This window comes from Gallus gallus, chromosome 1 (assembly GCF_016699485.2).
Source record: "Gallus gallus isolate bGalGal1 chromosome 1, bGalGal1.mat.broiler.GRCg7b, whole genome shotgun sequence".
Taxonomy (NCBI): domain Eukaryota; kingdom Metazoa; phylum Chordata; class Aves; order Galliformes; family Phasianidae; genus Gallus; species Gallus gallus.
In genome coordinates, this window is record NC_052532.1 from 39,262,697 (window position 1) to 39,290,447 (window position 27,751).

The following is a 27,751-nucleotide window of genomic DNA, read 5'->3' on the forward strand; positions in this document are numbered from 1 at the left end:
TTTGCAGCTCTTTTCTGCACCTCTTCCATTTTAAGCTTATCATTCTTTAACATGAGTGAGCAGGACTCTAGGGCATATTAGAGATGTCAGTGATTAGATTCCCCCACATCTTGCACAGTAGCATCAGTATTTACTTCTCTGGAAAAATCCTGTCTGATACAGCTTAGAGTTGTATTGTCCATATAACACTAGCAACTCATACATAATTCCCGTGATTGATTTTTTTCTGCCTCAGTTGTTTGCAAGTGATGAACTTCTGGCTTTTGGAAGAAATGTTTTTATTAGTCTTTAGGGGAATTGCCTTGCCAGAAGTGTGATATTCTGATTTCATTTAATATTATTCATGTTCTCAAGGTCATCAAGTCCTTTGCATATGGATATCCTAATGCTACTCAGTATTGATTATTTTCCAAGAAAAGAATTACTGTAATATCCCACCAGTATAGTACTGATACAGGGTCATTATGAAAATATTTAACGAGATTGCTCTCTAGACTGGTCATTGAGAAACTCTTTTAATAGCTTCCCTATAGCCTGAAACTTTTCAGTGCTAATCACTTCAATTTTTCCTTTAGTTAGTTTCTTATTGATTTAATATTCCTAGTATTAATCCTAATTTTGTCTAGATTAAGTAATGATTTCCCATGTTGGCACCATGTAAAAAATGTGTGCTTTTCTGAACTTCAGATATGTGAGGTCTCTCACATCTGTAATATTAAAAACAAAAACAAAAACAAAAACAAAAAACAAAAAAACCTGACCACAGAACCTTGAAAGCTATTGAATTGATCTGGTGTTCTGCCCTTTCTTGTCCTTCTTTAACCTGCATGTCTTTAAATTCATTTTCTCTGGAAACATCCTCTAAAAAACTACACATTTTTTAGATCAAGTTTCTTTGCCATCAGTTGTTCACAGTACTCTTGTCTCATACTTCACTACCTTATGCTATATTCTACTTTCTCCTCTATCTGTAGGACAATGTACAGATCTTGCTACCTGAAATATTTTGTTCTCATTCTTTCAGAATTTGGGCTGGAAGCTTTCTTGACACCATCATCTTACTCTGCTTGAGCTTTACTTCTCTCTGAGTTGTGTAGGTGTGAACATAACTCATTTGTTATCCATCTTACCTTCATCCCTTCATTCAGTATCTTCGGCATAATCTAGGTTTATTATCAACTCTGCGTCATCCTCATTCCATTATCATCTCCTTCTTGTTTTTATTGTTTGCATTTTATTCACAGAGTTGGAAATTTTGTTACTACTTGGTTCTACTTAAGTGCAGATTTTTTTTTTTTTATTAGCTATTTCAACCACCATGGTGTTTAATTTCACCTTGCACATGTACATACATGAGTATATGTGCAAATATTTTGGAGCTCTCTGGAATTTTTTTATTGTTTACCTATAGAGAAACCTTTTACTTTTAATACGTTATGTATAGAGATAGGGTTAGGTAGATATTCAAAGTAACAACTTAATTTTTTCAGTCAAGTTTTAACCTAGCCTAACAAGTGCAATTAAAACTTCATAATATCATCTTTGTTAAAAGAAATCATTGGCTTCTTCTTTCTCTTTTCTTGGTTAAGTCAAGTTAGTACTCAAATTATGTGGATTTTAGGAAGACTGAAAGGAGGAAATGGAAAATACCAGTCAAGTGGTAGTTGCAAGAAGGTTCCCTGAAGACTAGTTGAATGTGTGAAATCAATAACAACAAACAGAAGCACTCCAGGATAAAACCTTCTCAGTTCAACACAAAAGGCAGAAATCAGTGCTAGTGGAGAAGAGAAAAAAAAAGTTGTGAGCAAGGCTACTGCTAGGTATGTATGGACAGTAAAGATGAAGTGAGAGCTAGGCAGATCATGGGTTATGGCTATTTCATTGGAGTAGAAATAGGCTCTCTTCTATGAGAAGAGGGATCAGTGAAATTTCCCACTTAAAGGCATGTGAGAGGGCAAGGTGAAAAAAATAAAAAGAAAAGGATTTTGTGTCTGGAGGAGAAAAATGTATGCACACCAGAGGCAGCCACAGCTTCAGTGATACAACATGATAGAAGGCTACTATAAATTAATGCAGTGTACTAATACATTGTAAGAATTCATTCATATGGGTGGAAAAAATGTCTTCAGTGTGATTAATCCATGTTTGGGTTAACAGAAAAGGGTTAAAAGACAAAGAAAGAGTGAGAGGTCAAAGCTTAATTTACATTCAGTTATTCTGCTTACCCAGCAAAGTGTTAAGGAAATTTCTGCTAACTTTCTTAGTCTCTTTTATCTGTATGATATGATTCATACTGATTATATTTTTCAAGCTTTAGTTCACGTACTCTGTAATGTGTTGCATGATTTGCCAAATGCTGGGTCACTAATATAATTCATATATAATTTGCTGTTTCAAAAAAACCCAACAACCTAGTTTAATTGCTGATAGAATTCAGTACTAAGAAAAATTCCTATTCCTTTTGCATGGATTTTGGTAATAGGTGCTGTAGTCACACAGTATTAGAACTCTTCAGTATCTTAATTTAGTAATACTGAGCAAAGCTTGTAAGCATGTATCTCAGATCTCAGGAGATCATAGGGTTTCTTTTGAGGTTTCCTTTTCATTTATTTAGAAGTGGACAACTTATTTTTTAATATATATATATACTTTTTGCTTGTATGTAAGGCAATACTGTCTTAATTTGTTTGAAATTTTCTGTCTGAAATACCAGTATTGATGATAACAATAACAATATATCTAACTCCGAATAATAACATTAATTAATTGCATCTGTATGGTGAAGGAAATGATCCTGGGTTGCTTGGTTTGCTGTAGGTTTGTGTGCATGAGTCTGTTGTGCATGTGCATGCATTTGCCAATGTTCTGTTGAGCAGTATCTGCTATGAGAGGGAAGGATGCAGGTGTATGTTTTAAAACAGAGGTGACCAAGCACTCACAAAGCTCTGCTGGCTCTTCTGATGTAGTCCAGAACAGTTTTTAGCTTGCTAAAACCACAGAGCAACATGCAGTCAGCAGACAATCACGGTGTCATGTTAACCACTTTAAAGTACCAGTTCATTCCTCCAAGCAAAAGTGAAGGAGATATGACAGGCAGATTACTACCAGACAGTTATCTAGATGAGGCACTTCTGTCTTTCTGAGGGGTAGAAAATAGTTGAGTATGTCTTAATGAAACTGAGAGTCTAATCTTCCAGACAGTGCCACACATGCAACAGTTTGAGAAATAAGTGAATAATTGGATGAGAACTTTAAATCAGAATCTTAATCTTGTGCTTGCTGGAGTACCTGATGAAGATCCCTTTGAATTTCATGATTTTGTGACTATGGGGTTTCTCTAACACCTAGTCAAGAAACACAGATCCATCATGTGGGGTGTTTACTGTATGCAATGCCAAGACACCACCGACACAGGTGTCCAGTTTAAGACACAAGACAGCAGCTGAATATAACAGCCAAGAGAAGTAAAAGCCCCAGAAAATTGCCTTAAAAAGAGGGTAACTTTTAGGTGGGTTTTGATGGTAGCCTGAATTAAACAGCTAATTTCTGCAGCCTCTCTACTTAACCTGGTTTGTCCAGGCTAGCAGTACTTCTGGCTACTTCAACAAGTACTACTCTCTGTAGGCACTGTGGTTTGAGGCTCTAAAATCAGAATCAGGAACCACTGTCACAGTTTTTGATGTTTTAGTGGCCTCTACACCATCAGAAGAATTCGAGAAATGTGGCTCCATTCCTGGTGAATTTCAGTTTCAGTCTCAGCTATTGCTTCCTTAGAATTTCATTTGGAACAAAAAAAATAACTAATGAAGACTTACATTGCTTACAAATACAGTGTCTCTGCCACTGTTATTAGTGAGCTTTTAATATCCTTTTTATTAGGAGGATGAATTCTCAGTAGGAGTGATTTATTACTCTCCAGGTATTAAGTATTTAAAGAATCCTATGAAGGGTTATTTAAAATATGCGGGGGGGAAGAATTTTTGCCAAAGCTGACATTCCCAAAGGAAAGATAACATCAGATGATAAACTCTGTCATGTTAATAGGAAGGCTTATAGCTGTATGGGCATATGTGGGACTCTTACGCAAAACTGCTCTCTCAAATCATTGGAGATAATAGGTTTAGATGAAAGGGATGAAGATGCTCTGCTGGCTAAATTTTCATCTGTATCAGTAGTTAAATTAGTACTAAGGAATCACATGGATGTTAAAGTGATTTAAAGAACTAGGGTAAAAATATTCTTAACTCAATGGCATGTCAGTTTAATGAGTAATACTGAGTATAGTTGTGAAGAATTAAATTGTCTAATGAAATAAATTCTGTTTATACCACTTCAGCAATACAATTAAAATAAAACATAAGTAGTATTTGTGGAAAAATCTGTTGTTAGTAAACAATTACAGTAGTTTGTTTTATTATGTTCTTTCATTGAAAGAAAATACAGACATATTCTGTTTTCGTATTTGCAATGAATATGTTACTGTTTTTTCTTACATGGTCATTTTACTCTTTTCTTTCACCCAGCTGTCTATTTTACCTTTAAAAACTCAAGAGCTATCTTTGTAGAAATAATCAAGTCATTTTCAGTTACCATCAGAAATTCATTATTGAGACTGATGCTTACTGCAGTTTCAGTCAGCCATACTTTACTGAAGCTTTTGACATTGCATACTGCAAAGTACTTTTGTGGCAGCACAGTTTCATCTTCTCCAGCCTTCCTCATTGTGCATCAATGTATTTTGCCTCTTAAAGGATGGTGGAAGATCCTGCCCTAGGATGTTCAACTTTCATACTGTTAGTATCATTCTGTGCATGTTTCAAAGAATACTCGTAGAGATAATCGTGGATATAAGTATATTAAGGACAGGAGATGGATCTTAAGTGATGGTTATTTTCACAAGTTGAATGACATGTACTAGAATAGCTGTAACAGAAGGGATCAATATTTTAAAAGTGATAGATTTAAAAATGAGATCTGTACAAACATGACACTGTGGCTCATTGCTAGGCTCGTTTGTTTGTTGGCTTTTATACCTCCTCAGTAATTATAGCTGTGAGATGATCTATTTATTTACTGGCGTTCTATAGGATCATACCAGTAATTCACCCGAAATGACTATCAACCATCTTACAGAGTCTTACTGCTGAGGTTCTGTTTGAATGCTAATGTAGGTTGTAATTAATCAGTAGTGATTGTGCAAAACATAAAGCATTTATATCATGCTCATAACAGTCATCAAAATTCTCCGCAAGAGACAGCCTGAAACAGTAGCAGAACTTTGCCTTGCATCTCTTTGTGCTAAGCTTTTCCCATTTGATGTGCTAGAATACATGCCTTAAAATAGACTCAGAGGTAAGTTGTTTCAGTGTGTCATTTGAACTGAATATAGTTTTGATTGTTCCTATGGTATATAAAAGAAATAACACCGAAAGCACTTCTAAGTAGCTTACAACAAAAACTGAAATATTGTTCTCTTTTTGCTCATCTTTCAAAATCAGAACTACAATCTATCAATGCATGTTATTTCTTGAAATGTCATTTCTTAATTAAGAAAAAGTGGAACTTTTTTTTAATTTAAAAATGACTTTTTTTTTTTTTTTTTTGGGTGCATAAAATGCAGTCTTTTTTTCCAGACTTCTCCCAGCTATCCTTTGTGTTGTGTCTTTACACCTTCATTCAGTAATAGTGATTAGCCTTCTTACTGAACTGCCTCTGCTTGATAGATTTTCCAATAGAAATAAGAGTAATGTTCACATATGGAAATCTCTGAAAGTAACCAGATACTGACTGACTTTCCAATACTGTATGTCATTACTGACATACAGTATGTCCATGTACTGACTCTCCAACTTTGATGTGTCATTAGCATGTTTAAGCTCCTTGTTTTATTGCTGTAATGTTTTTCTTTCTTTTGTCTGCATGTATGCACAGCTCCCAGCACACTGAGACTGATACTAACTGAACCTTCAGCTTAAAAAGGAATGAGTGTTAATTATCTGGGAAAAAATGTGTGAGAGAAGAAGCTGTGTTCCCATAAAAACATGTAAGATGAAATAAATAATTCCTTTCTCACTCTCCACCTTTCCCCTCAGAACAGCCCACCAGCAATTAGGGGAATGGTTGCAGAAAGAATTAATTTAGGTCCTTAATTCATTAAATGAATATGTAAACCCAGGTGGTTAGTGGGCTTGTTAGTGTCATTTTATGTCAGCCATGATGTAAATCCTCTGATCCTCTATATTCATTTCAAAAACTGAAATCATGTGAAAATTAGGAAAATATATATATATATTATGTCATAAACATTACACAGTAATATATCATACAGAGAGAGCATTCTAAAACTGCTCCTGTGCTAGAAGAAATAATCTTCCAATCACAGAGCCTAGAAACAGAGCCAATTTTATTTCCTCAGATGTTGCTTTTGTTGAAAGATAGAGTGAATAAATGTATCAAACCCTGTTTTTTAAGCTTGCTGTATTGCTATGAATGTTACACCTTGATGGTTACCTTTTGGGAAAAACTTTTTTCTGATTGATATTAATGGAGATGTTGATAAGAAATATTTGGAGGTGATGAAAATTGAAGAGAAATGCGTAATAGGTTTTAAGAAAGTGGCTAAGCATAGAAGGTAGCTAACTCCCCTGAAAGTCCATGGAAATAAGGCATTTACTCATTTAGACACTTTTTAAAACTCCATTAGGTGCTTATGTGCTTCTTCAGGCATCTGAATGCCTCAGCCTCTTGTCCAACAAAGGGCTCCATGCACTGACAGCATTTACAGTGATAGGAGTCAGGTATGATTTGACTCACATCAATGGGCTGTGTTCATTTGTGCCTCAGTCTGAAGATTTTCTAGTTGTAATCTATTTGTTTACTGGCTGACAAACAAACAAACAACAGCAACAAACACAAAAAACCCTCAACTGAAAACCTTCATTTCAAGAAGACTAATAAATGTATTTTGAAGATGGAGAGACAAAAAGTAAAATTACTTACAGATGACACAAAGCTATTAGAGGTCTGATACATCTGGATTAGCTTCATCTTTAACAATGGCTGATATTAAATCCCTGGCCAAAAAATAGATAATTAGAATCACACAATGCACAGCTCTTCAGTTTGGCATCAATTTCAAAATACAATAAAATTTGTCATTTGTAAGCTTGTCTGGTTTTTAGAAAAAGACTGAGAACAATTTGCTCTGTCTTGGTACATAAGACAATACAGTGCAGGTGGTTTAAAAACAAAAAAGTTAATCAAGCAAAATTTTACTTAAACTACCTGATGATTCATCATCCAGTCTTTGCACAGTCAATTGTGCCTTTCTGAGCAATTATTTATAGAATATTTAAATAGCCTGGACAGCATGTGCGACTGCTGAGAATGCTATTGTATTATGAATTACTTCTCCAATTTGTTTCAGTTCAATATAGACTGACAACATTGCAATGAGTCAGCCTTCTGTTTTCCTGAATGCAGTGCAGTATAACATTTATAGTAGAAATTAAGTTTTGCCTCCAATACTATTCTGATCATGTTATAATATTCCTGAACTAAACTTTGAAATGGTATGAAAATCAGAATTACTTATTACATCATCTTCCCACTTCAGTTTATACATGTATAATCACAAACCTGAGAAGTTGTGTTGCCTTTTTTTTTTTTTTTTTAATCAATAAGAGCCACTATTCAAGTCTTGTCTACATGACTGCCATTCAAGCATGTCACTGCTTGGGAGCACCAAAAAAGAATATGACAGAGTAGTTCCTTAATGGGCTTGGAGCTAATTGGAGTTGTTGTAGAAACTGGAGGAATGCATGGAGTAGAAGAAACCTGAGATATGTTAGATGCACAAAGAATGAGATAATCCAGGACTGGACAAGTTTTGCAGGCTGCAAATTGAGAGGATGAAACTGAGGAAAGTAGAAAACACAAAAGAGAGGAAAAGAAGGAGTGACACCATTCCAGACATGAGGTGTTTATAAAGTACCATCTGGAGCAGGGAAGCTTAAGTATTTTTTCTTGTTGTATTGGCCTTTGGAGAGTAGAAAGACAAGGAGCTGGAAATTAGACTGATGGCAACAGAGTTACCATCTGTTTTGAGGACTGTGACCTGGATAGCTACATCTAGACTGAACAAGGGGCACTTTCTGGGATCCTTGTTGCCTGTTCCTCAGTCTACATGAAAACCAGGGAAGAAATGATTAAGGGAAGTCAAATGGGAAGAGGTCATGTTGTGCAGTCAGACCTCATACTGGCTAAACTGAGACACAGCTGTGATGCATATCATAGTTTGGGTACTGGCTATGCCAGGAATGGAGCTGGCTTTCTTCATAGCAGCCCATGTGTTGCTGTATTTTAGATTTGTGGCTGAATCAGTGCTGGTAACACACCCATGTTTTAGATGTTGCTAAAGGCCTTGGGTCAAGGCCTTCTCTCACTCTTCCCCCAACACACAGACTTGGAGCAGGAAAGAGGTTGGAGGGGATGTAGCTAGGACAGCTGACACAAACTGGACAAAGGGATGTTCTTTACCACTCACCAATAAAAGTGGGGATATTCTTTCCAAAATAGCTATTGCTTGGAGGCTGGTCGTGCACCAGTCTGATGGGAAGTGGTAAGTGACTGTGTTTGCGTATTCTCCTTCCCCCTCCCCTTTTTTACTTCATATTATTAAACTGCCTGCATCTCAACCTGTAAGTTTTTCTTTTCTTGTTTTACCTGTTCTCTCCTGCATCCTGCTAGGGGCAGGGGAATGGCTCTTGGATATTTCGGATTTGGCCAGGACCAGCCCAGCACATCTGAAACTTGAAAGTCCTTCTAAGTTCTGTTTTAAAGGGAGAACCAAAAAGCCAACAACTAGAAGTAAAGCAGTAGTGTCAGTTTACTGTAGTTACAATATAAATATTTGATTGAAAATATAAGAAAAGGAAGGTAGTATTAAATCAAGTCTTGTCAAAGAAACTAATTGTGTCAGTGGTCTTTTGTGGATTTAATGGTGGTTTTGGGTTTTTTTCTTCATTTTTTGTTTGTTTTTCTTAGTTTTTCTTAGTTTTTATGCCACTGTTATTAATTCTTTAAGACCTTCTGTATCACTTAGTATTCTATTGGAGGCTTGCAGAAAACATTTGCTTTTATTGCATGTTACTTAACACTTTTTAAGCTTAGTCACCTGACGTGTACAAATGTCAGGAAATGCTGAGAAAACTAATTAGACTTCCCATGTGTTTTCAATGGGTATTTTGAGTGGTATTTTTGATGTAATGGCTTGAAGGCTTATGTAACCATTGGTCATGATATTTTCCTCGTTACGTGGGGACTATATCAATGAGTATGAATGTCCTTTTGGTGCTCAGAAGTCATCAAACAATATTCAAATTGTATCTGGTTATGTTTTTTCCTCTATTTTCAGTCTTGAGACAAATTAAGATATAATCTGCAATAACATCTTTCATAATGCCCAGTTAAGGGGAAGACTGAAAGACTGTAAAACTGCATTTCGCCTTCAACCACACGTAATATGGCAATATTGACTGTTTTCATCTCCTACCAGGTGTTTTATAGAACTCCTTTGTATTAGAAGAGTAATACTTCAATGAAAAAATGAATATGATTTAAAATGGTATCTTTATTATATCCTTCCTGGTCTGAAATTATGCACCATGCATTAATACATTAATGTTCCTTAGTCTGTGCATTAATAATGTGCATGTTGTAGCTTATGTCATTCTTGTTCAGGAATTGGTTTCACTGTTGTAAGCTGGCTGTGCTATTCCTGTGTTTTCCCATTTCCATATAAGAGTCACACTAAAGACTGGTTATGCAACCTGCATTCCCTCTTTTGGCAACAGGAACTTCAAGGTTAGGATGCAAAGCAGAATCAAAAAATCACAGAATGATTTAGGTTGGCAGGGCCACAGGGTCCATCTGCTCCAGCCCCTGCTCAGCAGGGACACCCAGAGCAGGGTGCCCAGGCCCATGTCCATGTGGCTTTGGGAGATCTCCAAGGAGGAGACTCCACAACCTCTCTGGGCAGCCTGCGCCAGTGCTCTGTCACCTGCACAGCACAGAACTGCTTCCTGGTGTTCAGTCTGTGCCCATTGCCTCCTGTTCTGGCACTGGGCACCACTGAAAACAGCCTAGCCCTGTCCTCTTTGCACTCTCCCTTCAGGTATTTGTGCACATTGATGAGATCCCTCTGAGCCTCCTCTTCTCCACTCTGAACAGTCCCACATCTTTCAGCATCTCCTTATAGGATTCCCATAGCACTCACACTCCAAGCTTTTCATTGTCAGGATTTGACTGCTTTATGTGTGCATCTAACCAATTGTTTGAGTTTAGAGTTATAGAGTGTGTAGAGATAACAAAGCTTCCAGGATAGTGGATGAAAAAGAAGTGATGATGAACCTTTTGTTCATTCTAAATGTGAACAGCAATTTTCAAGGGAGCTAATTAAAATCTTTATCTGATCCCTGGCTGTGAGAGAGCTCTGCCTGGACGCATGTGAGAGGTTGGTGTCTTTTGAGATTTCTAATTTGATTGTATATTTTTTAATAGTTTCGTGGCAACAATAATTTTTTATGTTCATAAATCTTTGCCAGAGGAAATAGCAACCTTCCTTTTAAATGTTGCAGTCAGGAAACAACACTTTGCAAATGAATTTTTTTTTCTTTATGTATGTGAGAAGTATGGTAAATCAATACATATACTGATTTATAGGAGAAAAAAAATATTTCCAATTTGGTTGAATAATAAACTATTGTTTTGAAGAGAATACAACCTGAAATAACATACAGAATCTTGATAAAAAGTAAGCTTTTATTGCCAGAGTTTGTGAAGATGGTTTTGACATCCAGACATTCAGTGGAACACTGCACATCAGCTGGATGTCAGCAAAGAACATTAAACTGTTAATTTGGCATTGCAGTTTGTCAGCTGGTCACATCAGTTGACTTAATAATTGCTAATTGAGCACATGCACAGATGTGGAAAAAAAAACCTCAAAAACTTACCCTTTGACAGTTTGTTAGTTTTTTTGTGATTGAGTTGTTTTCACTTGTAGAATGAAAAGAAAGTTTATTTTCCATCTGCAGTGAAGTCTATACCATCACATTGATCTTGTGTTTGATGTCTTTCATAAGTTGAAGGACACACTCATGGTTTAAGCTTGAAATTGTTCCATAGTAGCAAGTAAATTAGTTGATCAGTATGGAATTGGGTTGGTAAGAGAAGTCAGAATGAAAGTTTGAGGATAGGACTTGGCACAATATAAGGAAATCATATAAATTTGAAGTGCTCACACTGCAGTGAACTATTGATTCGTACTTTCTATTGCATGCTTCAGCCTTCATGTGAAGGAGAAAATTTTCTAAAAGATCAAAACAAGATGTCTGTAACAATCTGCTTAGGCTGTAGTAGAAAACTTCATGGTTAATTATCTGAGATAAAGTGAAAGGGTGTTACTAAGAAACTTGTTTATGTAAGTGAAGTGGAAGTAGGAAGGTAATAATGATAGAATTTTTCACAAAGGCCAATAAGATATGGTAGTATTTGTTAACTGACAAGATCAAGACATACCTTTGCCACTGCAAACTGAAGTATGTATCTGCATGTGTTTATTGCTTGCTGGTTTTGAGAAAGAAGTAAAAAGTGACCAAAATTTCCTTCCTAAAATGTGTATAACTTGAATAGAAACACAACAGTTGAAGTTCAAATTCTCCTGTGGAAAAATACCCCCAAAGGGAGAGTCTAATGTATCCTACTGAGACCAGAGAGGCTAGAAAACACGTATAAGCTGGAATAGTGTCATGTGGGGACAGGCACATTTTCCTGAAGGGTGGTGACTCAGAGATGTGGGCCATCAGGTTTTTATAATCATCTAGCTACGTGCTGCTGTATGGATACCTGCGCTTGTTGCAGAGCAGAGATAACCTTAACATGCTTTAGACTGAAAGAAATGATTTTTTTTTTTAGTACAGGAGATAAAAACAGTCAGAAGTCAGCAGAAAAATAGTAATGAAATATCTTTACTGTTTTCCAGAACTAAATTTGTTGGATTTTTTAGGCTGAATAGTCAAACTCCGTGAAATTGTACAGTATCCTTGCATGATTCTAGCAATTCTGAACATTGAAAAGGGGAAATTAGTGTGCACAGTCTGGACATATAATTTGAAAACTAGCTGAAGGGATTAAAGAATGTCCAGTTCTTAGGTTGCTGCCATTTATGCTGGTAACAAAAATGTTCTGCATCACTAAATTGTACTGCAAACACCAGCTAATAGAGGTATGTAGGATGTGGAGCTCTTGGAGCAGGTCCAGAGCAGGGCCACTAAGATGAGCAGAGGGCTGGAGCACCTCTCCTGTGAGGAAAGGTTGAGGGGACTGGGCTTGTTTAGTTTGGAGAAGAGAAGACTCCGGGGAGACCTCATTGCGGCCTTCCAATACTTTAAGCATATAAACAGGAGGGGGAACAGTTGTTTATAAGGGTGGATAATGATGGGACAAAGGGGAATAGTTTTAAACTGAGGCAGGGGAGATTTAGGTTAAATATTAGGAGGAAGTTTTGGAACAGGTTGCCCAAGGAGGTTGTGGATGCCCCATCCCTGGAGGCATTCAAGGCCAGGCTGGATGTGGCTCTGGGCAGCCTGGTCTGGTGGTTGGCGACCCTGCACATAGCAGGGGGTTGAAACTCAATGATCACTGTGGTCCTTTTTCAACTCAGGACATTCTATGATATGATTCTGTGAGTTACAGCTGTATTGTTACTACCAGCAGTGAAACATACTATTATACTTACTAATAGATGTAGATAAAATAAATTGTATGCTTCTGAACATCAATTAAAATGTAAGGGCTGCTCTGAAAGTAATGCCTCATATTTTATTCTCTTGGCTCATGACGTGAGAGGCAGATGGTGGTGGTACAGCAATAGAGGTTAAACCTTCCCATCATTGTTCCATTACGTTTTGTTGCCATGTGACAGATGGCAGCAGAGGGGCAGTCTGACAGAATGGCATCTGACATGGAAGTGCAAATGTAGAATTGGATTCCTCCATGCAGAAAAAACAGCACCTCTTAACATTCATCACTACTTGCTGAATGTTTCCGGAAACCAAACAGCGAATGTGAGCACAGTGAGGTGGTGGGTGGAGAGTTTCAGCAGCAGTGACAGCAAGTCACCTCTGCTGGTGCAGACTCTAGTTCAATCTCTGGTGGAAATGCACAGCTAATTGGGATGATTATATAGAAAAATAGTGTTCTATAGCTAAAAATTTGCTCTATCTAATGGTATTATTGTGCTCATTGCATGTATTGTAATTTCCATGAAAATAAATAGGAGGCATTACTTTCAAAGTGACCTTTGTACTTTGCTGACAAGATGTCCTTAGATTTTTGATCACAGGCGGTATCTTTGTTTTCTTTCAAATGCATCAAGTTCTATAGTGCAAAAATATCTCAACCAACAGAAAAGACACATCTGAGGCTTTATATCCAAATCATTTATGGTGGAGAAGGCAGATAAAAGATGTTGCAAAACTGCACAGATAAATATCTCCACTTTTTGAATCAGTTTGTACTTTCTAATATAGCTGTGGGCACTCTCAGACATTTGCCGATGTAAACAACCAATGTTATTATAGTTTGCATGCAGGGCAGAATTGGACCCTTCAGCCAAGGAGTACCACTAAAGGAGAAGCTACCATACCCCTGCTTTAGCTCAAATTATAGAAATGAACAATTAATCTTTTCTGTAGACCACTCTTTTGATTTGTGGAGGTTTTTTGTTGTTATTTTCTTAGAAAGTAAAAAGAACAAAGTGACTTTATCTTCATGTTCCTATGTTTCTGGAAGCATCCTTCATAAATTGATCATTGACCTTTCTTTAAAAACAACAACAACAACAACAAAAAAAAACCAACCAAACAAACAAAAAAAAACCTTTTCCCATCATCTTTTGTTACTTGCAACCTTCTTTCTCTGTTTCAGTTTTTTTCACCAAAAGATTCGTGCTACTGGGGATGCTGACTCTTGATAGGGAAAGTCTGGTCCATCTAAAATATGTGACTATCTTAAGTATCTTCCTTATGCAACTAAAAAAGTAAGATGCAAAATGCAAAAATAAACTTTTTCAAGGTTTCTTTTCCTGTTGGTTTTGTTTGCATTTTGCATCTCTATGGAAGATTCATACAGGTTTTCCGCAGAGATACTAGTATTCTGGCAAACTTTCACTTGTTATGCATTTTGTCTCATTAGTAATGTTCACATGCATTTCAGGCTGCTTAATTTCATTACACAAAGTATTATGCACTGTTCATCCGATAAGTGAGAGAGGTTCATTCTGCTACCCAAGGGACTTGTAAAAAGAAGTTTGAAACCTCCAAGAAAACCTGAAAATTCTTGTTGAAACATGGATCACATTTCACTGTTACCTTTATTAACATACTAAAACTTACTTTATTGATAAAGTTATCTGTGTTTTTCTGACTCCCAAAGGCTAACTGCTGTCTCCTTAGAAATATTTACTTCTAACTAGGATTTTTTAATACAGTTAATATCTCTACACAGAACTAAGCATATTTGAAAATTGCCTTGTATATGGGGTTAGGTCTACTGCCTCATAGTAAGATTACTGGTTTTGATAGAATTTGGCTGTGAACATCAGCAAATTTAAAAGCTTTTAAAAAGCATCAGGATTCACAGAGGCAGGAGGGTAACACTGAAGATGTAAAGTCTCCATCCAGTATCAGTCACTGTTGGCTATGCTCAAGCATCTCTCAACTCCTTAGGCTGTGGCACACACAGCATCCCTGTGGAGTAACTGAGGACACTTGTATTGCAAGACTAAGAAGGTTGATAAAACAATATCCTGTGACAGGAAGGAGCCAGGTCCAGCAGTGAGAGGTGGACTTATATGTAACTGATGGGACCCCATATGGACCCCAGTTGACAGAAGAGCACTAGTAATGGAGAAAAACTGTCCATGTTGAGCTGAGATAGTGACCAAGACGCAAGAAGCAATGGCATTGGATTGGTAGTCAACCTAAAGAATGGGAAGGGACATATACATTGGGTATGGAGTGGGAAACTGGGACTGACCAGGCAAAAAGAGGGTTGGCAGGAAGCTCTAGGGAGAACAGATTGAATAAGGAATTAGATACTGTTGTCAACATATGTCCATTAGCATCAGACAGTAATTCTAACTGAAGAGAACTAGGACTGGTTGAAAAATGAGCTGGACCTATTATTAGGTGTTAAACATTACTGTTTTCTTTTCAATCTTTCAAAAATTCCACTGTGAAAACCAAAACATAAGGATGTACTCTGGAATACAAATCACAGAGTGCTCGAAGAGCAGGAAGGAGGGAACTTTTAAATTCCCTGAACAAACAAGAGAGGTGCTAGATAAAAGTAGCTCCATTCTGAAATATCTGGCTCATTATTAGAGACTCAGAAAGAGGCTGAATTAAACTTTGAGTGTTTGATGTTGCAACAGTACTGTTTTATTAATGTTGTGGTTTGATCTAGTAAGTTTAATTTCACTTTGTTGTTTTGTTAAATAAATATATCCTATCCAGACAGCCACAAGGTACAAAATTATAGTCCATCATGAAAGCCAGAACATTTTTAAACTACCTATTCTTGATCTTTATTTCTTAAGCCTTTGCTTCTGGAGTTATATGGAGAATATCGCCTTCCTCTTCCTTCTTCATTTCTTTCTACATTGCATGGCAGTGTAAATCTTTTTTGCCCCATAACTTTTGTGACAGTAAATTCAGTGCAATATTCTTTGTTAATATAAGCTGGACTCCCTAAGAAATTTAGAAAGCTAATTATATATTTATAGAAAATACCATTGCTTTTACTGCTTTAGTTAATAACATTGATTTCTTAGAGCACAAGTAGTGAAAAAATGAGTTTCAAAACTATTAAAAATACTTCCAATAAACTTCTGAATTATTCAATGAAGTATGTGCATTAAAGATCACAGTATGCAATAAAACTTGGAATATGCATGAAGTATTTGTATTTCTAGGTACTGTTACTGTTTTAACTATTACCAAGACCTGCAAAATGAAATACTGTCCATATTTCATACTAAGGAAAATGATAGTATTATCATGTGTAAGATATGAGCCCTGAGGACAGTTTTTATGGTGTGTGATGGAGGCATTGAACAGTTCAAGATAGTTAAGACTGAGAAGATTCCTTAAGCTAGATTTCTTGTGTGACATTCAGCATATTAGTTCATTCTGTGTGACTCAGCTTCCTTTTATACGACAAACATGTTGATATCACTTTTTCCTATCCTCTGCTCATCTCAGGGATTTGATTTATTAAAATCTTAAAGATGTTCAACAGTCTTGTTCAAACAATGTCCAGCACAGTATGCATTCAGTCTTTGCTGGAGCTTCTAGAATGAGCTGAGGGGAAAAAATGAGGTGACTTCTCTTCATTTATCAGAATCTGAGACTCTGTAGAAGAAAAATAATGTATGGTGTAAGCTGAATAGTTCCAGAAATTATTCAAATATAAAAATAGAATTTTCTTTGATTACTTTTGCCCTTTTATGCAAACTGTTTTGAATTGTCTAGTTGTGTATAGAAGAAGGAAAAAAAAACAAAAAACATAGAAGTACAATTCCAGATCTTTTTGATATGGAATGAAATAAGAGAGCATGCTAATTTAAGGAGCCCTGTGGGGACACAGCAGCAGGAAGATAGGTTGTAGGTGCACTCTCTGCAATTGACCACACTTGTCTCACTGAGTAAATTCACAAATATGTATAATATTGGAGCACATAAGAAAAAAAAAAAAGGCAGAAAGCAAGCAAAAAAAACCAGATCAAGTGAGTCGATGATGAAGGAAACTTGTTCATGTCTTTTTTTCTGTGTATTTTAACAACCTGGTTAACTTCTGTGATAATCAACTTCTGACAATCAGCAGCTGAAAGGCACTGAACAAACCAAGTATTATTAAAATACTTGTTAAGCAGCAATTGCTTGTGAGCAAAGATGGAAAATACAGCTGTGTAGGTATAGGAAGAGTTTACATGGAATGTCTTAATGTTCTCTTAAAGGGAGAAAAGAAAAAGGACCTTTTCTGAGCTGTGAAGAAACTACAGACTGACTGATAGAGCCTTTCAAGATTTCCCTGTGAAAAGAAAATTGTGTTGATGCCAGTCATATAAGGTATTTTAAACAAACATGGATTCTTTTACCTTCAGTACCCTATTAATGCTTTAATGGATGGCGCTTTCCTAGAAATAAAATGGAGGTAGAAAATGATTTAAAGTCATAGCTTTTTCAGATGTAGAATCTATTAGGTTGGTGAACATATAATTTTGTAGGAAGACATAATTATTTCAAAATGACATGAAAGACAAAAATGCAGTTTGTATGCATTTGTTGGCTGTTCGTAAAGTAATTGTATTTTTTGCCTGTTCTCACCATCAACTTGCATTTTGTCAAATCCCAAGCTGTCATGGTTCATTATCCATAGATGATCTTGAGCAGCCTTGCATCATAAAAAAATATGCTGTGGCATCTGCCATTGTGCAACAGTATACAGATCATTTCTTACTAAGATTTGCCTGATTTATCCATTCAGTAGTTTGTGCTCATATGTTTTTGTGTGTGAATATCTTCAGCAATGGAAGCTGCATATACTGCATTACTGAGATCTTTCAGCTTGTAGATATAATATGTCTCCCATGCATTTTTAGCTAATGAGTTCCATTTGAGCTCATGTTTGTACAACTCCATCTCCACCAGTCAGTCATATCACTGCTGTAGTCATTTTGTAAGCTCCTGTACCAGTGATGTAGACAGCACATTGAAATTAGCAGTTGTGATAGCTGTGACTATAACATCAGTCTTGCATTCTAGACCCCATATTTTGACTTCTCTGATTTTAGGAGAATAAAATGAAATTTACATCATGATTATGTTAATAGTGAGCAGTGGTGTCCAGACATAAATATATTTACTAATGAAGTCTTTATTTCCTGTAAGGTAATCACGTTGGTAAAAGCCTATTATTGCTTTTTGAAAGACAGTTAGTAAAAATGCACAGTACTCATAGGTATCAGCAAGTAAAAGTCCTCTTCATCCCACTAATTTAAATCTGTTTAACTGTTGTTATGATGGGAAATTGAATGTATTTTTTTTAGAGATGTTCCAAGGTCACTTAACTGTTATTCTTGTTTAGTGATACAACATTTGGAAATTAATTTGTCATTGCAACTGTTTCATGTAGAAATGTTTCAACAATCAACAGTGAAAATACATTACTACCCTTTTTAGCTTTGTTTCAGTTCTGCTTGATTTGGCGACTATTTGAAATTAATCCAAAAAGCGGTTCTTAAGAAACTGCAGGAATACTTTTCTGAGTATGTTAAATCAAAGTAGAGTTGGTTGCTGTAGCCTCGATAGCCTGTCTTCAGCCAGTTGCTTTGATGTTTCCTCCAGGGAGGAGGAGAGTAAGAGAAACAATCTTGTTCTATTAAGATTCCTTATAATTGCTGGGCTTGATGCAATTTCAGTGAAACATTGCACAGAAATCACCCCTTTTAATAGACAAAAACAGTGTCTGTGTAGTCTGAAGATACTTACCGGGCTTCTGTTTGCACGTCACAATTCCCATACCAGGTAATCGTTTACACTTACAAGGGCTTTAAGGCCTCATTTAGGTAAGAACTTTTTATACTTTTTCTGTTTGTTTGTGCAGATGTTTCACAGAGAGCTTGTGGAGGTGCAGATCATTCACAGGTCAAATGGAAAGCAACAATATGTGAAGACAATGAAATGTCAGGGTACTTTTCAGCAAAAGTTCACAAAACAAATGAAAGGCCACAAGAAAATGCAAAGCAATATGTCCTCTAAGTAAATTGTCCCCAAGGAAAATAACTCACTTGGTGAGAACACTGCTATTCTTTCGTATTGTAGAGCAGATTGTTGTGAGACTAAGTCTTGATGTGTGACTTTTGCAGCGGCTGTCATTTTGCCCAAAGCCTACCTTTTATTTTCAGTAATAAAACAAAGTGCAGCTCTGTGCTGAATCCTCAGTGGAAAAAGAGGGGAGAGAGTGAGAGAGAGATTGAAAAAATATTTTATTTTTTAATTCCCCAGCATCTGTTCATGTTCCACCAAAACTTGCAAATGAATTTTGATTGAAGTAGTAGTGCATTCATCACAGTGATAAAATTAATTTCTATCTCTGTTTACCATCTTGTGTCTCCCTGTTACAGGCAGTTTCTTCTGAGAATATGAAATACTGTCTGTGAATGTGTCTGGGAGTAAGTCACCGATGTTTATACCATAGATAACTCAAACTAATCTAAATGAAGGCAAATGTTTTGAGATCTGAATTTCTATCTGAACAATAGATTCAAAGACTCATGTGCACATTTGACTGTCTTACGCCCTAAGGTGGATTGCTACTAAGGGGATTATATACAGATACCCATGACCTACAATAAGGTTCTTAGGAATGTGAAATAGAATAATGTCTATAAGGTAAATATGAAGAGGAAAAGCAATTCCAAACAAAAATTGAATATGAATAACCCCAGGAACATTAAAAAACAACAACAACAACAAACACTTTAAGATTCAACAAAATCTGAGGATGTTCTGTGCAAATCTGAACTGGAAATGCTTCTTAATCTGTCATCCAATTCACAGTATTTCTTTAAGTATCATTGGTGTCTATGTACTACTTTACAAATTGGGTTAAAGGAGATACATTAATAAGCAGAGTCATTAGGAAATACCTTCTGAGACTTTTTGAACATTAGAAAGTTTTTACTGAGACACAAAATAATTGCAGATGGTTAAGCATTACAAGGAATCTTCCTATTTAAAAAATCCATTAAAATATTAAAAATACTCCTTTGAGTGTTGTAGATCCATTGTCTCTTTAATACTGCTTTCCATTTAGAAATATGTTTAGTGTTTTTATTTTTGTATTATTTTTTGCTTTTATGTGACGATAGGAATGGGGATAAGAGCAGTTGTCCTGTTACAGGAGTTGTTACTTCTAATGTAGCTGGTTCAGGCATTCGGGAAATGCAGAGTGGTGCTCCTCACAGAGCACAGAGGAATGCCTGTAAATGATACAGGCTCAGAACAAGGAGGCCCCAAACCAACTGCTTTCAGTGCTCTGACCCCATTTATACAAACAAACATTCTGGCTTATAGCAACGCTCTCAGGAGTTCTTGTCAGGAAAACAAGAACAAGTCCTGGAATTCCTGTTTCATTCTCATGTGAGTAATACTCCGTTAACCATGGTGAAGCAAGTAGGACTCCAGATGAAATTTCTTTTCAGTCTGTGAATTTGACTGGAGGAGAATATTGTAGGACTTATACACAATATATCTCACTAAAAAAAAGCGTCTTACAAACTAATATTAAACTCGTCACAAACTGGAGAATGTTCTTTAACTTGTTAGAGAAAAATGATGCTTCCCCAACTTATCCCATTTTTTTAATTTCTTTTTTAAATCATTGTATTATGCTTCTGGATTTTCTGGATGACAAAGTCCTACGTGCTGGAAAGACACTCACATACTGTCAGTGCACTATTCAAGAATCAAGAACTAAGGCATTGATGCAGGGAATGCCACCGTTAGAGCTGAAAAGAGTTGCTACCGTCTGTAGATCTGTCTCATAAGAAAGGCTGTCAGTAGGTATTAACATTTCTTTTTGGTGGTTTGTATTACAGATTTTTTATATATATATATATATATATTTTTTTTTTTTTTTTGAACTAATACTTCACTTACTTTCTCTTCTGGAATCCAACTTTCCAATGATAAATGAAAATCCCTAGGCTGTAGATGGATGCATCTTGCCTCCTGTAATCATTTCCATCTTAAAGGCAAACCTTTAAGCAACAATGAAAAATTGATTTTTGCATAGATCTGTGACACATTGATCCATTAGAAATAAAGAGCACAGTAATGCAAAATTTACTTCATTTAATCTCTTGAAACTTATTAAACTGTATAATGTGCTTGGAGGAAAGTAACCTACCGTCTTACAGTGGCAACACAGGTTGCAATGAGATTTCTGGGTTTTGGCCATGGAGAATGAATCAGACATACCAAGGGATTTTTTGTGCGAAAATAAAACTGTCACAAAGCCATATAGTTAAGTGTAGGTCTTACTCTCCCTTTTAAGGAGAGTGAAATTGCTGGTGCAAAAAAGGTTTCTTTCTTCCTACAGCGCTGCATATACTGTGCTACAATCTAAAACTGCAGCAATTATACAGAGCAGTTAAATAAAATGAGAACAATCAAACAGTCAGCTCACTGAGCCAGAGGTGGTACTTGGAGTCCCTGCTGTTTCTCTCAGTCAATCTCAGCATCAGTGATGGTCAGGAAATAGACTTCATTTTCCTGCATATGTTTATGTGGTGGGGGGGCACATGAAAGAGTTTGCAAAGATGAGGCAGATAAGTTTAATGTGGTTTGGAATGTCTTCTGGTCCCAACATAGGGTTGTTCAAGTCATACACATAAAATTTTGTGACAAGTTGCCTCAAAAAAAAAAAAAAAAAAAAAATCTTTATATCTGTTATACATAGGACATTTTAAATATCTCCAGTGTAGAGGTAAGGGAACAGCTGTGGATCAGACCTATCTAGAGTAGTTATTCTGTGAGGTAGGTTGGAAATCACGACTCTGAAAGTCTAAGGCTGTAGTTTCATGATAGCCTAAAACTGCACTTTTGCTGGAAATTGTAATCTTACCCTCCTTTGTTGTTCCAGCATTAAGCTCTAATGGAATAATTTTCAGCCGGACAGGTCGTGTTGCTGACACACAAGGAATAATATTTATGTGCATGTAGGAAGTAGGGCAGAATATCACCTGTCTTGGCAGCAGCAAAGCTCTAAATCTGTTTAAGCAGCTCCTGAAAGCATTCCAGTACTCAACCTACAGAGAGGGACAGAAGGGAGTGGGTGCTGACACCACCGTTCTCCTTCCATGTAGCAAATGACACATCACTAATGGCACATGCTCTGTATTGTAATGGATAATGAGCTCCAGTCACTTTCATATAACTGAGCTACCTAAATTAGTAAAATCAGTTCCCAGATTGGATCCCGAGGTGTGGTGGGGTGACCTTGGCTGGCCACCAGATGCCCACCCAGACACTCTTACTCCCCCTCCTCAACCAGGACAGGGGAAGAAAATAAGATGGAAAAACTCACAGGTCAGAATAAAGACAGGGACCGGTTTCATTTATTGATGATTAAAATGGATTTGAGTGGTGGGAAAGAAAAAACTATGACACCAGTTCCCCAGCCACCACTTTTTCCCAAGCTTAACTTCACTCCTTCACTTCTAGCTCCTCCATTTCCTTGTCCCCAAGCAGCACAGAGGGTGGAGGAATGAGCTGTACTCAGTCCCTAGCAGTTTTCCTCTGCCATTTCTTTCTCCTCACACTTTCCCTTGCTCTACTATGTCTCCTTCCTTAAAGAACAGTCTTTCAAGAGCCGCACCATTATGGACTCTCCATGGGCTTCAGTGTGATTATCTGCTCTGGTATGGTCCTCTTCATGGTCTGTGGAGGGACAGCCTGCTTCACAGGATTCAAGGGAGCTCAGCTTTCCTGCCTGGAAACTTCCTGCCTTCCTTCTTCACTAATGTTGTTCTCTGCAGAGCTGTTTCTCTCACAATTTTTATTTCTCCAGTCCTATCTGCTGTCTTGTATTCTTGCCCTTTCCTAATCCATATTCCTTGTTCCAACTAGTCTTCTGGCCCAGCTGTATCCAGCCCCGGGGCCACCCAGCCTCTCCTCACAGAGGAGCCCTGCAGCCTCCTGACAACACCAATGTATGCACACCCAATACCCCAGGTCTTCTCTCAAACAGTTTAAACAGTGAATGAAAGTAAAGGTAATTTTTTCAGGATACTCTTGAAAACTTTTTCTTATTAACTAATCTTTGGAACCTTGAAACTTTTTTCTGATCTCACAGACACCTATTTTGTATTCACATACCAGTTGCAAGGGAGCTCTTCTCTCTAAGTACCTTTGAAAGTACAAGCAGAATAAATCCTATGATGTATTCAAAAGTAATATTTAACTTCTTAATTTTCATTGAATCCAAAATTTCCATGTCCAGGTTGTATTAGGAATGGAAGAGGGAGACCTCAGTGCCACAGGGAGGCAAACCCCAGAGCATGCTGGAGGTGCTCACAAGACATGGCAGGTGGATGACCAGGGTCAGGCATCTCTGCCATGTCCCTTTCTGATGCCCACTTGCTGTTTTATTGCTGTGTGTTCTCCAGACCATTGATTAGAATGCTTTCCTGAGATGAAATTCATCCTCTGCTGTTGTCCCAAGATTTCCCTGGTAAAGTTGGGTTAACACTGATTCTTGCGTTTAATATTTATAATATAAATTTCACAGTGTCAGAAACATAATGGCCCAACCAATGTTCTTTATAGTATGCCAGACTGGTTGGAACTGTTTGTACGAACAACTGATATATTTTGTTCTCACCTTAAAAAAAAATATTATATGGAAACCTTATCTATTTTTAAAATACAAATTCTTATCTGTGCCTGACAGATCACATCACTACGAGAGGTCCAAAATTGGTGGTTCTCGGTAAAATTTAATTATCTGGCACTTTCCAACAGCAGCTTGTCTACCACTGACATGTAGAATTTCATTTTGTTCAAACATCTTTTGTGTGTATGTCTCCTTGATATTGATAACAGTGGCTTGTGGTAATGCTTATCTCCTTTTGATTCTGAAAATGTAATAAAGAAGGAGAATACAAAGTAATGGCTACGTGCATTAGTTAGACAGACATCCATCAAAGCTTTGCATGAGACTTAGCTTTTCAGATATCTCAGGCAACAGAGATCATAAAAGCAGTGTTAGGATGGGAAGCGTGTCCACAAAACCAGATAAATCACTGTCCGAACAAGGAGCCAAGACAGATCCATTTGTTCATTCATGGAATTATTCCCTTTCCCAAGCATGTTTTGGAATATATTGTTAATTGCTAATCACCATGGTTCTCTCCCTTCATAGCTACAGTAATTGAACTTTTCAAGGCACATAAGGCCTGGGTCCTTTCCACAAAAACTAGAAGATTTGACAGCAGTAGGAAACCAGTGCAAAAGAGAGAAAACAGTCTTTATAATCTGGTGTTTATAGATAAGAGTGGTTAGCTGAAAAGAAGTGTAGAATTACAAACATAGAACTCAATCTCATCTGTGTAACAACCCTATCATTAAAGACCTGTGCATATAAATACAGGCAGCAATACATAGAAGTATTGCTTTATAGTTTCTAAATTAAATGTTTTAAATCCTGGATATTTTTATAAAGAAAATGTTTAAATATGTAACTTTCTGTGAGATACTTGTGAATAATGAAATGGACAGTAAGTACATCCAGATGTATGTATTGTACAGGTGCATACTGGAAGTATTTGGAGTAAGAGTTAAACATGTCACAGAAAAAAAAAGCAAAATTGCATGGTTTTTATGTTCAAATATGTTTGTCCAATAATTTCTAATTTTGGGTCTGGCACAGAAACCCACTGTGTACATTGAAGACTGTATGATGTGTCTCACTTGGTTAAGCTTTCATGGTGGGTGCCAGCATCTACCTCTCTGGACTGTCATTTAAAAAACAAGTTAGGAATAATAGTAATGATTTTGAAAAATTTGTATTATGCTTGTTTTACTTTGTTTGGTTTTGAAAAAGTAGAAAGTGCATTGTTGGTTGATAAAAGACTATAATTTTGAATCAGAAAAAAAAGTCAGTAATTTGAGAGAGAAAAATGATTGAAGATAGTAAGTCCAGCACTGGGATTGCATAGGAATCATAAAAATATTTTAAGGCATTTTTTTTGTCCTGTGTCCAACTCAAACCAGCCAAGAGAGACTGAGTGTACAGACCTTAGTATTCAAATTTCAAGGTATTTATAATCAGAGCTTCTCAATACGGGAATTTCCTAAATCTTGTAATTAAAGAAGTTACTCTTCAGTACACTGGAAATCATTTCCATTTTCATTTTAAAAGCTTTCATTATAAGACTACATAAATGGAGAAAAGCGTGCTACCAATAGGTGATATTTTAAGCTTGAATGGAATTGACAAAATGTGAAATAATTTCTGAGGTTGCTGAAATCACATTACAAACCATGGAGGGTAATTTACATGATATATTAGATACTTTCTAACAAAAGTATTTGTTTAGAAGCTGCAGTATCTTTTTGGGAATATATATCTGTTTTGACTTTACATTGCTATACGTGCACAGTTGTCTTACTCTGTGGCTTTGACTTCGGAGCTCTTGACTTGTGCAGCCAGATTTAATGCTGACTGAAGACCATGAGGAGAGACCTGTGTATTTCACTGGCAGAGCATCTGATCTGAACGGAAAAATGCTGTCAATCTGCTGTGTGAGAAATCTAGAAGTATTTTTGGCTTTCTGATAGGCTGTCAGTAGGCCTTGATAGGTACAGTAAACAATTTTAAGCTATGCTGTGTGCCACAGAAGAGTCTGTGCATGGTGTGGTACAGCCTGTGTCTCAGGAGAAGCAGAGAGAAACTGCAAAGAGATTTTCTGAGCTCATCATATGATTATTTAACAGCCTTTCTGATAAAGTTAGGTGGGTACAGCTGTGGGAAGACCATACCCTTGATAAACTCGTACAGATATTGAAGATGTATATCCAGTGATCAGGGCAGAGAAAATGCACATAGGGTATCAAAGGCTTTAAGCATTTCAGTTCTCATACGAGGTCCAACTTTTGTTGTGGCTTCCAAGTGGGTTGTAATAGCATAGCTAACAGGGAATCTTCTGTCCAAAGCACACAAGGCTATACAGCTTGATCTAACATAAAAAAAAAAAAAAACTGAGCAGCAAACAACTGTCACTTTCCAATTATCTACCCCTGGATGATGTCCAAGAGAAGACATGTCATACATGCTGTGCAATAGATCTTTGAAGTATGCAGATATAGGAGAGGATGGACAGGAGGATCTGTTATGGTGATTCAGAGAAGAGTAAGCAAGTAGGACAGTCAAGGACATCTGGTATATATGGGCTTTTGCATGTAAGGTTTAAAGTCTTCTGGAATATTACTAAAAAAAGGTGATGGAGGGAACAGGTAAGGATTTGGGAGAGAGCTTCCATCTTGTCATATTGGTCCATCACCTCCATGTTAGGACAGATAACTGCACTGAGACATTGAGGCCCTGGAACATGTCCAGAGAAGGGCAGCAAAACTGGGGAGGGGTCTGGAGCACAAATTTTATGAGGAGCGGCTGAGGGAGCTGGGATTGTTTAGTCTGGAGAAGAAGAGGCTCAGGGGATACCTCATTGCACTCTACAACTTCCTGAAGGGAGGTTGTGATGAGGAGGAGTTTGGCCTCTTCTCCCCGGTAACAAACAGGACCTGAGGAAATGGCCACAAGTTGTGCTGGAGGAGGTTTAGGTCAGACATATGGAAAAACCTTTTCTCTCAGAGAGTGGTCAGGCACTGGAATGGCCTGCCCAGGGAGGTGGTGGAGTCTCTGTCCCTGGCAGTGTTCAAGAGGCATCTGGATGAGGAGCTACAAGATATGCTTTAGTGGCTTGCGGTAGCAATGGTAACGGGAGGATTGTTGGACTAGATGATCTTATAGGTCCTTTCCAACCTTGTGATTCTATGATTCTATAATTCTATGATTTAGTGGGATTTCTTTCTATTCTGTAAATAAAAATTGCAGTTTTTATGGAGAAGCTATAGAGAACATAGCTGTATTTTCAGAGACAGAAGAACAGAAACTTGACAGCATGTGGTAATGCTTACCATATGTGATTAGTTTTGGCAACAAAGATGCAAGGTATTCTTACAGTACTTTGTGAAAGACAACTGTTATTGCTTTTATTTGACAGAAGAACTCTAACCTGCATCAGTTAGTGTTCTTGTTTTGCAGGAAATAACAACAGTTAAATAAGATTGACAAATTGTTTCAGCACAAACTAGTTATAAATGAAGGGTGTTGGCTTCAAAATTTCATTCCACTGCTGCCAATACATCATTCATATACAAGGGTATGCCTGGCATAATTTTGAGCTCAAAAATCACCCAGCAAATAAACACTTGTTTACCACACAGTGATGTACAAATATAAAAATGAATCTTTTTTTAATATCTCTGCTGCTGTGCATTCTGCTGCTTCTTTTTACACTAGCAACCAAATGGTTATTTTTTTATTAATACATTCACTGTATGAGCTGCTGAAAGAAAGACAGATTCAGATCTTGCTACAGTGAACGATGTTTTAAAATGTGCATTTTATTTTCATCTGTAAGCAGTATGGAAGGCTACCAACCTTGCAAGTTTCTGTCTTGTGTTCTTGTGTGGCTAATGTTATATGGGAAGTGTGAGAAGCATATGTTCATGTGTGCAGCTGTGTGTTTAGTGCTGGCTTATTCTTATGGCTGCTTAGGAGTGTTTGTTGTGTTTGTTTTTGAGCAGCAGAAAGAAGTTGGGCAGATAATGCTGAGCAGCCAGTTTCTCACTCTGTTTTGTTTCTGCAAGGCAGCTGCTCCCACTGCAAATCAGTACATTTCTTGAAAATGAGGAGGACTTAAAAGAGGTACAGGAGCCTGGGCAGTGGTCTTCTACATAACTTGTGTCTGCTGGTATTCTTTTAAATCTGTAAATTCCTTGATTAGGTGTTTCCTAGATTAGATTACAACACTTTTACAGGGAAGGAGAATGTTATT

General features: G+C 37.0%; 1 protein-coding gene across 7 annotated transcripts in view; it reads left to right on the forward strand.

The window, feature by feature from the left end:
• The window catches only part of SYT1 (synaptotagmin 1), a 346,410-nt gene that overhangs the window by 61,768 nt on the left and 256,891 nt on the right, over window positions 1-27,751 (forward strand). For 4 of the 7 annotated variants that reach the window (NM_205171.2, XM_046914478.1, XM_046914451.1 and 1 more), the window contains exon 2: window positions 17,081-17,192. The exons of the other annotated variants lie outside the window; for them this stretch is intronic. The gene's annotated coding sequence lies outside the window, so the exon portion shown is untranslated. The remainder of the gene's footprint in view (window positions 1-17,080; window positions 17,193-27,751) is intronic. 7 annotated transcript variants of the gene reach the window in all.